Raw genomic sequence first — 12,121 nt, 5'->3', positions numbered from 1 at the left:
TCATTTCTATACACAGATGTTGCGCAGAATGGACGCCCATACGCGCGGTTCGTCCAGGACGTCCATCACCGACTCTCGACGGCCGTTCGTGAGGCACGAGAGAACCTCGACGTCGCTCGTCTTCAACAAACCGCCCAGTACGACAAGGGCCGCCGCAATGTCCACTTTCAGGTTGGAGACCTGGTACTTCGTCGGACACATCCCCTCAGCGATGCGTCGAAAGGCTTCGCAGCATCCCTCGCCAACCGTTGGGATGGACCCTTTCGCATAACGGAAACAGTTTCCCCGCTGAGCTACCGCCTAGCACGACTGCATGGTACACAGCAGTACGGCCCAATTCACGTGTCTGAGCTCAAGCGTTACTGCGAGCCAGCAGTTTTTCCGCAGGTCCCGGACATCCCAGCTCCCAGCCAGCCCTTGGACCACGGAACTACGCCCAGGCGGTACAACCTACGCCCTCGGTGACTCATCACCTGTTCTATTCATATCCCTTTTTGGCTGGCTGCGTCTCTTCGCGGAGAGGGGGGGGGGGAGAGGATCCATCTCCTTCCCGCGGGTCTGCCCTTTGTTTTCACAAAGGGATTGTTCTGTTCGCGAGTGTCTCCGAACATGTTTGACGCATCACAACCAGACCCGTTAATTCGTCCTTTTTCTTCGTGTGCCCGTTCTCTATTTCCTCCGCAGGATCGTCACTGCCACCAAGAGCGTTCCCGCCACGCCTATCATTTCAGGCGATTGGCGGCACGCTTCCCGCCGCGCCGTGAGCGTGCCTCCGTCGCGACTTGGACTGTGCTGGTAGAGGACCGCCCGGTGGGCTGGGCCTCAGCGCTACGCTGGAGGGAGCAGCCCCGGCCCGAGCGTGGCGCGCCCCCGGAGTCCGTCCCCGAGCCTTTCCGGGGCAACACGTTGGAGGACCGGCACCCGCACGAGCCCGCGGCCGTATACAACGAGGCGGAGCGCCGCCTGCTGTGCCCCGTCTGCGGAGTGCCGGAGCTCCACCGCCCCACCCACCTGGCGGGCGCCTTGCACCAGGCCCGCGTCGCGGCGGACTGGGCTCGCCGAGCCGCGCCACCTCCTGCTGCACCTCCGGCAGCCCCCCGCCCATTGGAGGTCACGGAAGCCACCCGGATCCTCCGCCAAGTCCGCCCGGATCTGCTCCGCGACCCGGCCCACGAGGAGGCCATCTTAGACCTCGACCTCTAAAAGGGGGGGGAGGTGTGGGGCGCTCGGCCCGCCACACGGCGGCAAAACCGGCGACTAGCGGGGGGGCGGCACCCGGCGCCGACAGGGTAGAAAAGGGATGGCCCGTGTGGCCGAGGGCAGTGGTTGCCCCGAGTCTGGACCAGAGTCATGGTAATAAACCCTGTTTGACCCCGAGGAACGAGTCGTCTGGTTGATCACCTGCGGCGGACGGCGGAAGGCGAACGCCACAATGTTTAGTTGTGAGTTCAGCGCTTGTGTCGTTCACACCTTCCTTTCGTCCTGTGTAATTTTTGCGCGCTGTTTATTTCCGTTAACAGTTGTACGTCTTTCTTGGAGATCCGTCACGCCTCTTGCGACACCAATTCCTTTTTCGATTAGCAGTTGGACGCTGCCTTCCAGAAGAGCTTCACCGTGCATGGCTGCGTCGGTTATAACGGTGACGAAAACACTCGACCGCGGCGGTAGGTTCACATGGTCGGTGATAACACGGATCGCGGTTGACGTCATGTTGATCTCCACCGGCGGCACGACGGGCTTTCGAAGCGTCAACTGGTTTGCAGCGAGATCGATGACGGCGCCATACTCGCAGAGAAAGTCCATTCCGAGGATAACGTCCCTCGAACAGTCTTGCAGAACGACGAACTTCACAGGGCACGTCTCACCGTGGATCTCGACGCGAGCAGTGCACCTCCCGACTGGTGTGATGAGGTGCCCTCTGGTGGTTCGTATTTGAGGTCCATCCCACGGCGTCGTGACTTTTCGAAGGCGGCGGGAGAGCCTCCCACTCAAGACTGAGTAGTCTGCTCCGGTGTCCACGAGTGCCGATGCGTCGTGGCCGTCGATGATGACGTTTAGGTTGTTGGACACCGTTTCAGGAGCGTCGTTTTGGTCTCCGGTAGCGTTCGAGTGGGGGCCCTCCGACGTTCCTGGAGGATCTTGGCGTCGGTCGTCTTCGGCAACTCCACCTCCAGGGGTTGCAGCGCCTAGTTTCCCCGGCGTGGAGCAAGGGGCGACAGGCTTTCAGGTCGGGGTCGGTGCATCGGCGAAGCTGGACGTCGTGGTGAAGGCGATCGGAACTCTCGGCGGGACGCAAGCTCGGGGGACTGGGGTCGTCGCAAGTACTCGTCGATCTCCCGAGGGCGTTCACCATACCTGGGGCGCGGGTCGCTTGGGTGGAATCCGCGCAGCCCGAGTCGTCGGTATGGGCATCGGCGGTACACATGGCCAGCTTCCCCGCAGTAGTAACACAGCGGGCGTCGGTCGGCCGTCCTCCAGACGTCTGTCTTCCTCGGCGCAGGTCGGTCTGAGTGAACGTGCGCCTGATCTTCCTGTCGTCGGGGATACTGTGGCGTTGGGGCGTCTCTTCGGGGTGGCGCCGCGGCTTGGCGGGTAGCTTGCGGCGTTCGTCGGGCTATGGCAGCGTAGCTCAACGTCGGTTCCTCCGGTGCCACCGTGGTGACGGGAACCTCTGGTTGGAGCGCCCGTTGTACTTCCTCGCGCACAGCCTCGGCAATGGAGAGTGTCGCTGGACGACTTGCGGCTGGCAGCAACTGGCGGAGTTCCTCCCGGACGACCTCCCGGATAATTTCGCGGATGTCCGCACCAGGAGCGTTCTCGCCGCCAAGCAGCGCGGTTGCAGCGACACTTGGATGTCGCTGGTAGTGGGAAGCGCGCGCTTGGAGGGCGCGCTCGATGTTTGTCGCCTCGGTGACGAAGGCTTCGACGGTGCCCGGCGGGTTGCGCACGAGGCCTCCAAAGATGTCGTCTCTCACCCCGCGCATGAGGACCCGCAGCTTCTTGTCGTCTGTGGCTCGTGGGTCGGCACGGGCGCTCAGGCGGAGGACATCGTCTACGAAGCTTGTGACGCTTTCGTCGGGGCCCTGCGTTCGAATTGGGAGGAGATCTTCTGCCTTCTTCCGTCGGTGTAGGGTGGCGAACGTCCACTGCAACTCGGTCACACAGATGTCCCACGACGTAAGCGAAGCCTCGTGATGCTCGAACCGATGCCTCGCAGTACCCTCCAGCGAAACGTAGAGGTTCTGGAGGCACTGCTCCGCAGTCCATCCGTTGTGCCGCGCCACACGCTCGTAGTGCTTGATCCAGTCTTCGACATCCTCATGGATCTCACCGTGGAAGGGAGTCGGCGTACGGGGAGCGGCGGGCAGGTAGACGACGGCAGGAGCGGCGGGGGTCGGCGACTGGTCGGCCATCGTCGGCTTCGTTGGCTGCTTGGTCCTGGGCGGCAGAAGTCCGAATTCCGGGTGTAGGCCTTGGGTGCGACGACTGAACCGGATCTCGGTAGTGCCTTCGTCGGTTCTTCGTGGGCTTGGCGTCGGACTTGCACTGCGAACCCTCGGAGGGGAACGCTGCACGGGCATGCGTTACCCCGCACCTCCACCAATATGTCACGGGTGGTGACCAAAAACAATAGATGAACAGGAAGAAATAAACGTTTAATGTGGCGAACTTGTGCCAAAAAATAAAAGAGTACAAAAGATAATAACAAAGCGTCGCAGGTGTCGAAGTCGGCGAAACCGCAGGATCGAGCGCTGGGGCGAGACTGACTGCAGATCGCCACGCGGAGCCCCTTACGTACACGTGTGGGCTTCTGGAATAATCGGCGTGGAAGGTTAGGCGTGTAGAACATTCCGACCTCGAAGAAGCAACACGGTTCTCGAATTTACCAGAACATTACTTTACAGAGTCAACAAAAAATGTGCCTCCGCGGCCAGGAATCGAACCCTGGCTTTCAGCTTGGAAAGCAAGCGCGATAACCGTTAGGCCACGCGCGCGCTGCCTACTTGGCCAGCTGCGCGCGCGGCAATATACACTTTAAGGCCGCCGACTACAAGTCGGTGCTATTGCAAAATGTAGAGCTTGAGCCCTGTTCGAAGAATGTGACATCAATTCAAACACTTCAAAACATTGTTTTCCTGATTCTTTTTTTTTTTTTTTTTGCTGTGAGTGTGCAGGGTGATTGGAATCATTAACTTAATGTAAACATTTAGTACATGCTTAAATATCGCTTTGACACGGGCACGTATCCGGGGGGGAGGGGGGTGGAAGGGGGGGCATGGTTCCCGCCCCCCCCCCCCCCCAGAATCTTTTATTTTTTTTTATTGATTGAAGTTTATTTGACATATGAAATGTCGGGGAAGAAGGAGCAAAAGGTTGCCGAAGCTACCTGACGAGGCTCCATTCCCCTTTTCGGCGCTACAGCACTCGCAGCAGCAGTGTATTTATTTATTTATTTATTTTCATACTCTCAATGCCCGGAGGCTCTACAGAGAGGAGTGGGTGGTACAGATGAAATCGTTGGCAAGCTTCTTGAAGTATGTGACGTCCAGGATGGAAACGATGGAGGCAGGGAGGTGGTTCCATTCGCTAGATGTTATTGGAATAAAAGAGTCAAAATAGATGTTCGTATGACATGTCGGCGTGCCAACCTTACACTGGTGATCGTGACGAGGTGACACATATGACGGGTGAAAAAGTAGTTGATCTTTTAGAATTGGATTAGAATAATAGACTTTATGGAAAAGAAAAAGACGAAAGTATTTACGGCGTAAAGCAAGGTCAGGTAAGTCCAAAGTTGTCTTCATTGATGAAACACTAGCAGTACGAGAATAATTAGAAAGGATAAAACGGGCTGCTCGGTTCTGGACTGATTCGAGAATGTGTGATAATGTTACATGACCCGGATCCCAAACGGAACAGGCGTATTCGAGTTTTGGCCTGACTAAGGCTTTATATAATTGCAGTTTGACGGGAAGATTAGCGGAACGAAAATGGCGCCGCAAAAACCCAAGCATACGATTAGCATTATTAGAGACATAGTCAACATGCATGTTCCAGGAAAGGTTATGAGTTATGTGAATACCAAGATACTTGTATGAAGCAACAGCATCTAATGGTATATCATTAAGGATGTATATGGCAGGGTCAGTGTTTTTAGAGAGTCGCGAAACACGCATGCTTTTACATTTAGTAACGTTAAGCTTCATTAGGGATTCAGCGCACCAAGAAGAAACTACGTCAAGGTCTGACTGTAGTATAGCACACTCTTGGGCATTAGTAATTACGCGATAAAGTACACAGTCATCCGCGAACAATTTAATAGAGGAGACAATTTGCGATGGGAGGTCGTTAATGTAGACTAAAAACAAGAGAGGCCCTAGGACAGATCCCTGTGGTACCCCGGACGTTACAGGAGTAGTAGAAGAATTATGCCCATTGACAGAAACATATTGTGAGCGGTTAGATAAAAAACATTTAATCCAGCCCAAGATGTTAGGATCGATATTAAGTTTACTCAGTTTCAAGAGAAGTAGGTCGTGCGAGACAGAATCGAAAGCCTTAGCAAAATCTAAGAAAATGCAGTCAACTATTAGCCCGGCATCAATGGCAACCATCAGGTCATTAGTAAACGATACGAGCTGTGTTTCACAAGAAAAAAATTTTCGGAACCCGTGTTGACAATTAGTAAAAAAAGAATTGGACTCGAGAAAGGCAACAAGGTGAGAGTAAATGATATGTTCAAGCAATTTACACGGCACACTAGTCAATGATATGGGCCTGTAGTTAAGTGGGGAGTGAGCAGTACCTGATTTAAGGTACTGCTCAAGAAGGAGCAAAAGGTTGCCGAAGCTACCTGACGAGGCTCCATTCCCCTTTTCGGCGCTACAGCACTCGCAGCAGCAGTGTACATGTCGTACATAGAAAATTCAAGCTGAAAAAGTTTTCACAGAGACTGTTTTGACATAAATTAAACACAAACTAAACACAAACTGGGATGACTTGCCTTAAATCAATTCATAAATGAATGCATAAAATAGTAATCATCTGAATCTGTAGAGCATGAAGCAGCGGCCCAATATTTAAGCCTAGAGCGTAAAAATGTACTCTTTTATTTCCTTTTTAAAGCTCCGCAAATAAGAACTGCAATTTATGAAATCTAATATTTCGGAACATTTGTTTAAATATTCCGGAATCAAAAAGCTCAATTTCTGTGATCCGTAATTTGTGCGAATTCTCTCCTGAAGGAATAGCTCATGCCATAAATTATACGTCGTAATTTTCTTTGGATATATATCTAGGAACGAAGACTCGCTGTTTTTTATCTGCTTATAAATTGATAAGGCTAGTTTGAAGTTATATTGTTGCTGAATTGTAAAAACTTTGTCTTTGGAGAAAGAAAGAGCGGTGTGAGCGCAATAATCTAAATTGTCTATGCATCCAATCGCTTTCTTTTGTAGGACAAATAGCCTGTTAAGAATCGTTGTTGCTGTTGTACCCCAGATAAGTAGACAGTGGTTTAGGTTTAGGAGTATAACAATGCGTAATATAATTGGCGTTTATGCCAACATGGAAGAAGCAATCTAAGCCTGCGTAGTATGCCAATAGATTGGCAAAGGTTTGAGCAGAGGTGTTCAACCTGGCGCGACCAAGTCAAACTTTCATCAAACCAGACACCAAGAAATTTATGTGAGCTTACGTTTTCGATAATAGTTCCTTCAAATGTAATGCTCATCTCATAACTAACCGGTTTATTTTTTCGTTTAAAAAGAATATATTTTGTTTTACCAGTGTTAAGCTGAAGTTTATTAAACCGCAGCCATAGTGATAAATTGTTTAGCCACTCATTCGACAAGAATTCTAGTTCCATCAAGTTCAAATGAGAAAGAATACATTTGTAACGTCTGCGTACATGATAATGTCAGGTGTTTGTGGCAGATTAACAATGTCATTTAGGGGGAGAAGAAATAACAGGAGACCTAAGATAGATCCCTGAGGTACACCATACTCAATAGTTTGAAGCCTGGACAGCACGCCGTTTATTACCGTATACTGTGACCGTTCCGTTAGATAGCTTCGAATTAGCTCCAACGCCATAACTCTTATACCGTATTTTGGCAATTTTTTTAAATGAATATCATGCTTGATCGAGTCAAAAGCTTTTCTGAAATTTAAAAAAAAATTCCGAGTTTAAAGATTTTATTTTCTATATTGCTGATTATCTTATCTTTTCCCTTCAATAACGTAATTTCGGTTGATTTGTCCTTTTGAAACCCATATTGCTGGTTAACGTTCAGAGTATTGGCTGCAAGGAAGTTGGTGAGTCTTGCGTTTATAAGTCTCTCTAATATTTTGAAAACAATGATAAAACCGATATTGGTCGATAATTATTTAGATTATTTGGTGCTCCCCCTTCATGCAACACGCACACCCTAGCAATTTTCATTTTCTCTGGGAAAATGGCTTTGCTTAATACGGCGTTAAAAATGTGAACGAGAGGCGCTGAAATTAAATTAAACACCGCTTTAATCGGTTCAGCTTTTATTTCATCCTTGCCAGCTGCGGTACTGTTAGCCAAAGCATTGATCATAGTAAATATTTCCTCCTCACGAGTAGGAGACAGAAAAATTTAGGCAGGTACATTTCTGCTTACGTAAGATTCCGCTCCATCGTAGTCGATCGAGAATGATGATGCACCAGAGGCTACAAAGTGGGAGTTAAACTTATTTGCCAATGGTTCACCAGAGAACCGGACACCATCAATTATTAATTGGTCCGGAAATTTATGTACATCTTTCGAGCTAAAGCTTGATACTGTATCCCAAATCTTCTTCGGATTGCCTTGAATGCTCAAAAGCTTATGCTTGTAATATTCCAGTCGTGCTTTCTTAATCTCATAATTAACCTTATTTCTCACCTTTTTTTACTCTGCCCGAACACATTTGTCTCTGCTCTTAATTAATCTGTCGTATAACTTGTTACGGTCACTAATCCGTTTATAAAACGCTTGCGTTATCCAGGGCTTCCTTGCCTTCTTGTGCGTTCGTAATTTCAGCAACAGAAATGATAAGTGGTAACAGTCGAGCAGCTTTTGTAAAACGATATCATATGCTTGACTAGGGTTTTGTTCATGATATACATCATCCCAGTTTATGTCAGACATAAGTTGGCAAAATGAATTAATTTTCTCGTCGTTGATAGATCTATACAACATTTCCGTTTTTGGACACTTTGTAGGTGTTGAACAAGGTAATATACAAAATATAGGCAGGTTGTCACTTAGGTCACACGACAAAACACCAGAGATTACATTATTCACTTGTGAACGAATAACACATAGATCAATCAACGTTTCAGTTTCTTGTGTAATTCTTGCTGGTACATCAATCACATTTTTACAGTTGTAGGATTCAATGACATCAAGAAAACTGTCGACACGCTGGGCTAGAACATGATAAATCAATATTCATATCTCCAATGACAACCATAGGCAAGTTTAGAAATGAGATTATATCAATGAGGTCCTCCATATAAAGTCAAAAGTCATTAATTGAACCAGAAGGCGGACGGTAAACAAGGATTATGACAGTGCCACAGCATTTTACAACGAGAGATTCGCAATGAGTGTTTAATACCGATAGCTCAGGCACAACATCAAAGGCGATATTGTCCCGGAAATAAAGCGCTATTCGTCCCCCAAGTTTGTCCTCTCGATACCTTCCTTCATATTTGTAGCCATCAAAATTAACCACGTCACATCTAGAAGTATACCAGGTTTTGGTAAAAGCCAGCACATCAAACCTAAAATCCAGGGGGCCTAAGTACACATCAATTTCATCGCTTTTGTTTTTCATGCTTCTTGCATTTAAGTGAAATAAAGAGAGGTTGTTCTTAATTAGAGCCTGACAACCCTGCAAAAGGTCAATGGAGAGAGGCAAAAGGCCTCTCTCCATTACACCTGTAATGGAGAGAGGCACCGGGTTCGATACCCAGACCAGGCAGATTTTTTCGGTCGCTCAGCAGTCGCCTAGCTGTGTTTGGAGATTTATGTTTGTCCTTTGTCCCTCTTGTTCCCCTTCTCCAGGGATTATTTTCGTCTTTTCAGAGTGTTTGCCCAATAAAACGTTATTAGTGTATTAGTTCTTATTTTGTGGAATGATGTCGTTTTAGCGCAGAAAGAGCTACTTAAAAATATTCCCACTCAAGAAACAAGTGGCGAAAGGATATCGTCAGGTGTTTCTATTATCAAGGCCTCCCAAAGACAAAGTGACTTATTAAGTTCGCGATTGTCGTTTTTATAAAAACTGGAAGTGAAGCTGCTCCCGCCAGAAACTTAGCTCCGCTCAATACGTATGCTTAGAAGTGCATTGAGCCTGCGAGTTCCGTTTTTCTTGAACTCGAGCTTAAGAAATAGGGCGCTTACGAATGATCCTTTGTTTTTGTGGCGCTTGAAAAATGTTGAGTTTTTACAGAGTGCCATAGTAACACCGCTGCTCTGGGAAAATTTGTAGGCTAAGCCTCTCCTGTAATTCTTACGTTGACACACACCAGCGTTAAAGAACTAGGAAAAAAAAGTGAAAGCCGTTTACAACTCCCTGTAACGCCGAATTAGAGCCGAGCTCTTGAGGAGGTGGAGGGAATGGTACGGAGGGTTCACGTGACCTCAAGGAGGGGGTCACGTGACATCGGGGAGGGGGTTCACGAGACCTCGGGGGGGGGGGGGGGGGGGGGCTCACGTGACCTCGGGGAGGGGGGTCACGTGACCCCCCCCCCCCCCCTCCCCGAGACCACGGAAGGTACCCGAGGTCCTCCCGAGGTCTTCCCGAAGGAACCCGAGGTCCTCCCGAGGTCCTCCCGAGGTCCCTCCGAATTCCTTGGGGGGGGGGGGGGGGGGAGAGGGGGGGGGGGGGTCGCGGTGCCGGCGAAGGCGACGCCGACGCCGCTCAACCTGGAGACGGGCGCCTAAGAGCTGCGCTCTACAACTGAACAGGCACGACGGCGCGCCACACACTCGTGAATTAGTTTTTCGCAGTGTTTCAGCCATTGCTAACGTTATGAGGTTCCACCGAACGTTCTTAAATCGACGAAAAGGCAAACAGCGCACAGTAAACGGGGACTAAAGGAAGTCAAACAGGACACAGCGCTTGTCCTGTTTGCACTTCATTTAGTCCCCGTTTACTGTGCGTTCTTTGCCTTTTCGTCAGTATGAACCAACTAACCCACATCGCCACCCTTATTTGTTCTTAAATCTATCAGTTGACAAGCTCCACGGAAAAGTGGAGCTCGTCAACCGATAGATCCGGCGAAACTTTGGATGCATATTGCCCGCGTTAAAAAGTGAGTCTAGTGTGTGTGTGAGTGTGTGTTTTATTTGCCTTTTACGGTAAACACAAAGTTTGCGCAAAGGTATACGCTAAAATAATGTCGTTCAAAAACGATTCTTCTCCGGTACCCGCGGAAGCGTTGACGCAGCTGGCTTTAGGAACGCTATTCGCCAGTTCCTTCTCGCGTGCAGACAGCGGAGACTGACCGTTTTTGAACGATGTTCTTTCAGCGTAAACTTTCACGCAAACTCTATGTTTATCACAGCAACAAAAAAAAAACGACACACTTGAATCACTTTTCAATTGCGACTGCCTGGAGTCGAACAGAGCTGTAGCTGAGCTTTCACTTTTCAACGCAGGCAATGCGCATCCAACTGTTCACCGGTTCCGCCACCTCTGTCCACATGACGGCTCATAGCGCGGCGAGCGCCAGCAGGCAGATGCGCCACGAAGAGGCGCCAGGCGCTCAACGAAGCTTGTCGACTGACTTTGATCTGGTAAAGTTGATTCCGTCCGCCTAATTAAATACTGCTGATTCTTTCCTCTTGCCAACCCCACGTTCATCGGGATAATAAAATGATTTGAATGACGATTGTGTATTTTGGAATGTGCGATGGAGCGGCGTCATAGAAACTTCAATGCTCTGCTTCTTTTCTCTTTGATACCAAAGTGAGCAGATGATAGTAGTAACACTTTATTTAAACTTATTGAGCCTCGGCGGGAGAATAAAAAGGCGAACTAACGCCGAATGTTGAGGCTCCACCGACCTATATTTATGCAAGCTTTATTTTAATCACTATTGTCTTTCCTCGACTTTTCTTGCGTATATTCCCAAGTAAACGAGTAACATCAAAGACAATCTACTGGCTTGTTGATAATCGGTTCTTCCATGCAATAGTGGCGTCTCGTGCCCGTTGCCAGCCTCGAACGAGTGTGTCTAAGTGCGCATAGATTGGTGAAGGTGCCAGTTGTCCGCGCCTGTCAGGAAAGCCTGCGAAGACTTGTTGAATGTTCAGTCAACTTATAAACCCCGGTGAGACGGGCACGCTCAAAACATTAAGAACAAACTGCTCTAAAGGGTCGGCGAACCAGCGTTCGCCGATGAGCGCGAGATCGCGAGACGATTCTCCCATTCCGCTCGTTCTAAAGGCCCTTAACGTGGCCGTTCTGACCGGGATATTGTATATATTTCTCTGCTTCCGCTACACACTATTAAAAGGGAATATTCCTACACCCCTTGTCTCACATAATACACCCCAAAACTTTAGCTCGACGTACAGCGCACTGACTTTGAACCGACGGTAGCAACTTTCACGAGCGGCTCGATAGCCGTCTTGTAGAACTTATTAAAATAGCTAATGCACGTGTGATTGAATGAACAAAAAAAGAAAGTAATCGGGGTTTTCTCGGCCGTACACTCTTAGAAAAGGGTCAACATATTCTTCCTTAAGTGGAGGAACGAGTCTGACACATGTTCTTTCAGAAAAAGAGTAACCTTGCCGCTTCAAAAGGATGGGAAATTTTTTTTCCTCAGTCGATTCGGAGACGCAGTTCAAAATGGCGGCTGGTGGAACTGGTGGAACGCCATCGACGTTGCACCAGTTCCACTGTAACGCAAAAAGTTCCGATAGTCACCGGACAGGCAAATGTCTCCCGCTCACTGGCGGTCTGCCACTGCTTGCTAGGCAACGCTCGACAGAAAAGCACCGTGTTGACCGTATAGAAGCAACAAAGTCAACACAAATCCAGCCTATGGTTCCAGGGGGTCCATATCACAAGAGCGAATGACATTTTAGCGA

The 12,121-nt window shown here is 49.1% G+C and overlaps 1 pseudogene; it reads left to right on the top strand.

Annotated features, from left to right (window-relative positions):
• Positions 1-1,203, top strand: part of LOC121835669 — a 37,479-nt pseudogene extending 36,276 nt beyond the window's left edge.
• Positions 1,204-12,121: the final 10,918 nt, after the last annotated feature.

Source organism: Ixodes scapularis, unplaced genomic scaffold (genome assembly GCF_016920785.2).
Source record: "Ixodes scapularis isolate PalLabHiFi unplaced genomic scaffold, ASM1692078v2 PGA_scaffold1__304_contigs__length_218370807, whole genome shotgun sequence".
Lineage (NCBI taxonomy): Eukaryota > Metazoa > Arthropoda > Arachnida > Ixodida > Ixodidae > Ixodes > Ixodes scapularis.
The sequence above is the reverse complement of the archived record's forward strand: the minus strand, read 5'-3'. Positions and strand labels throughout refer to the sequence as shown.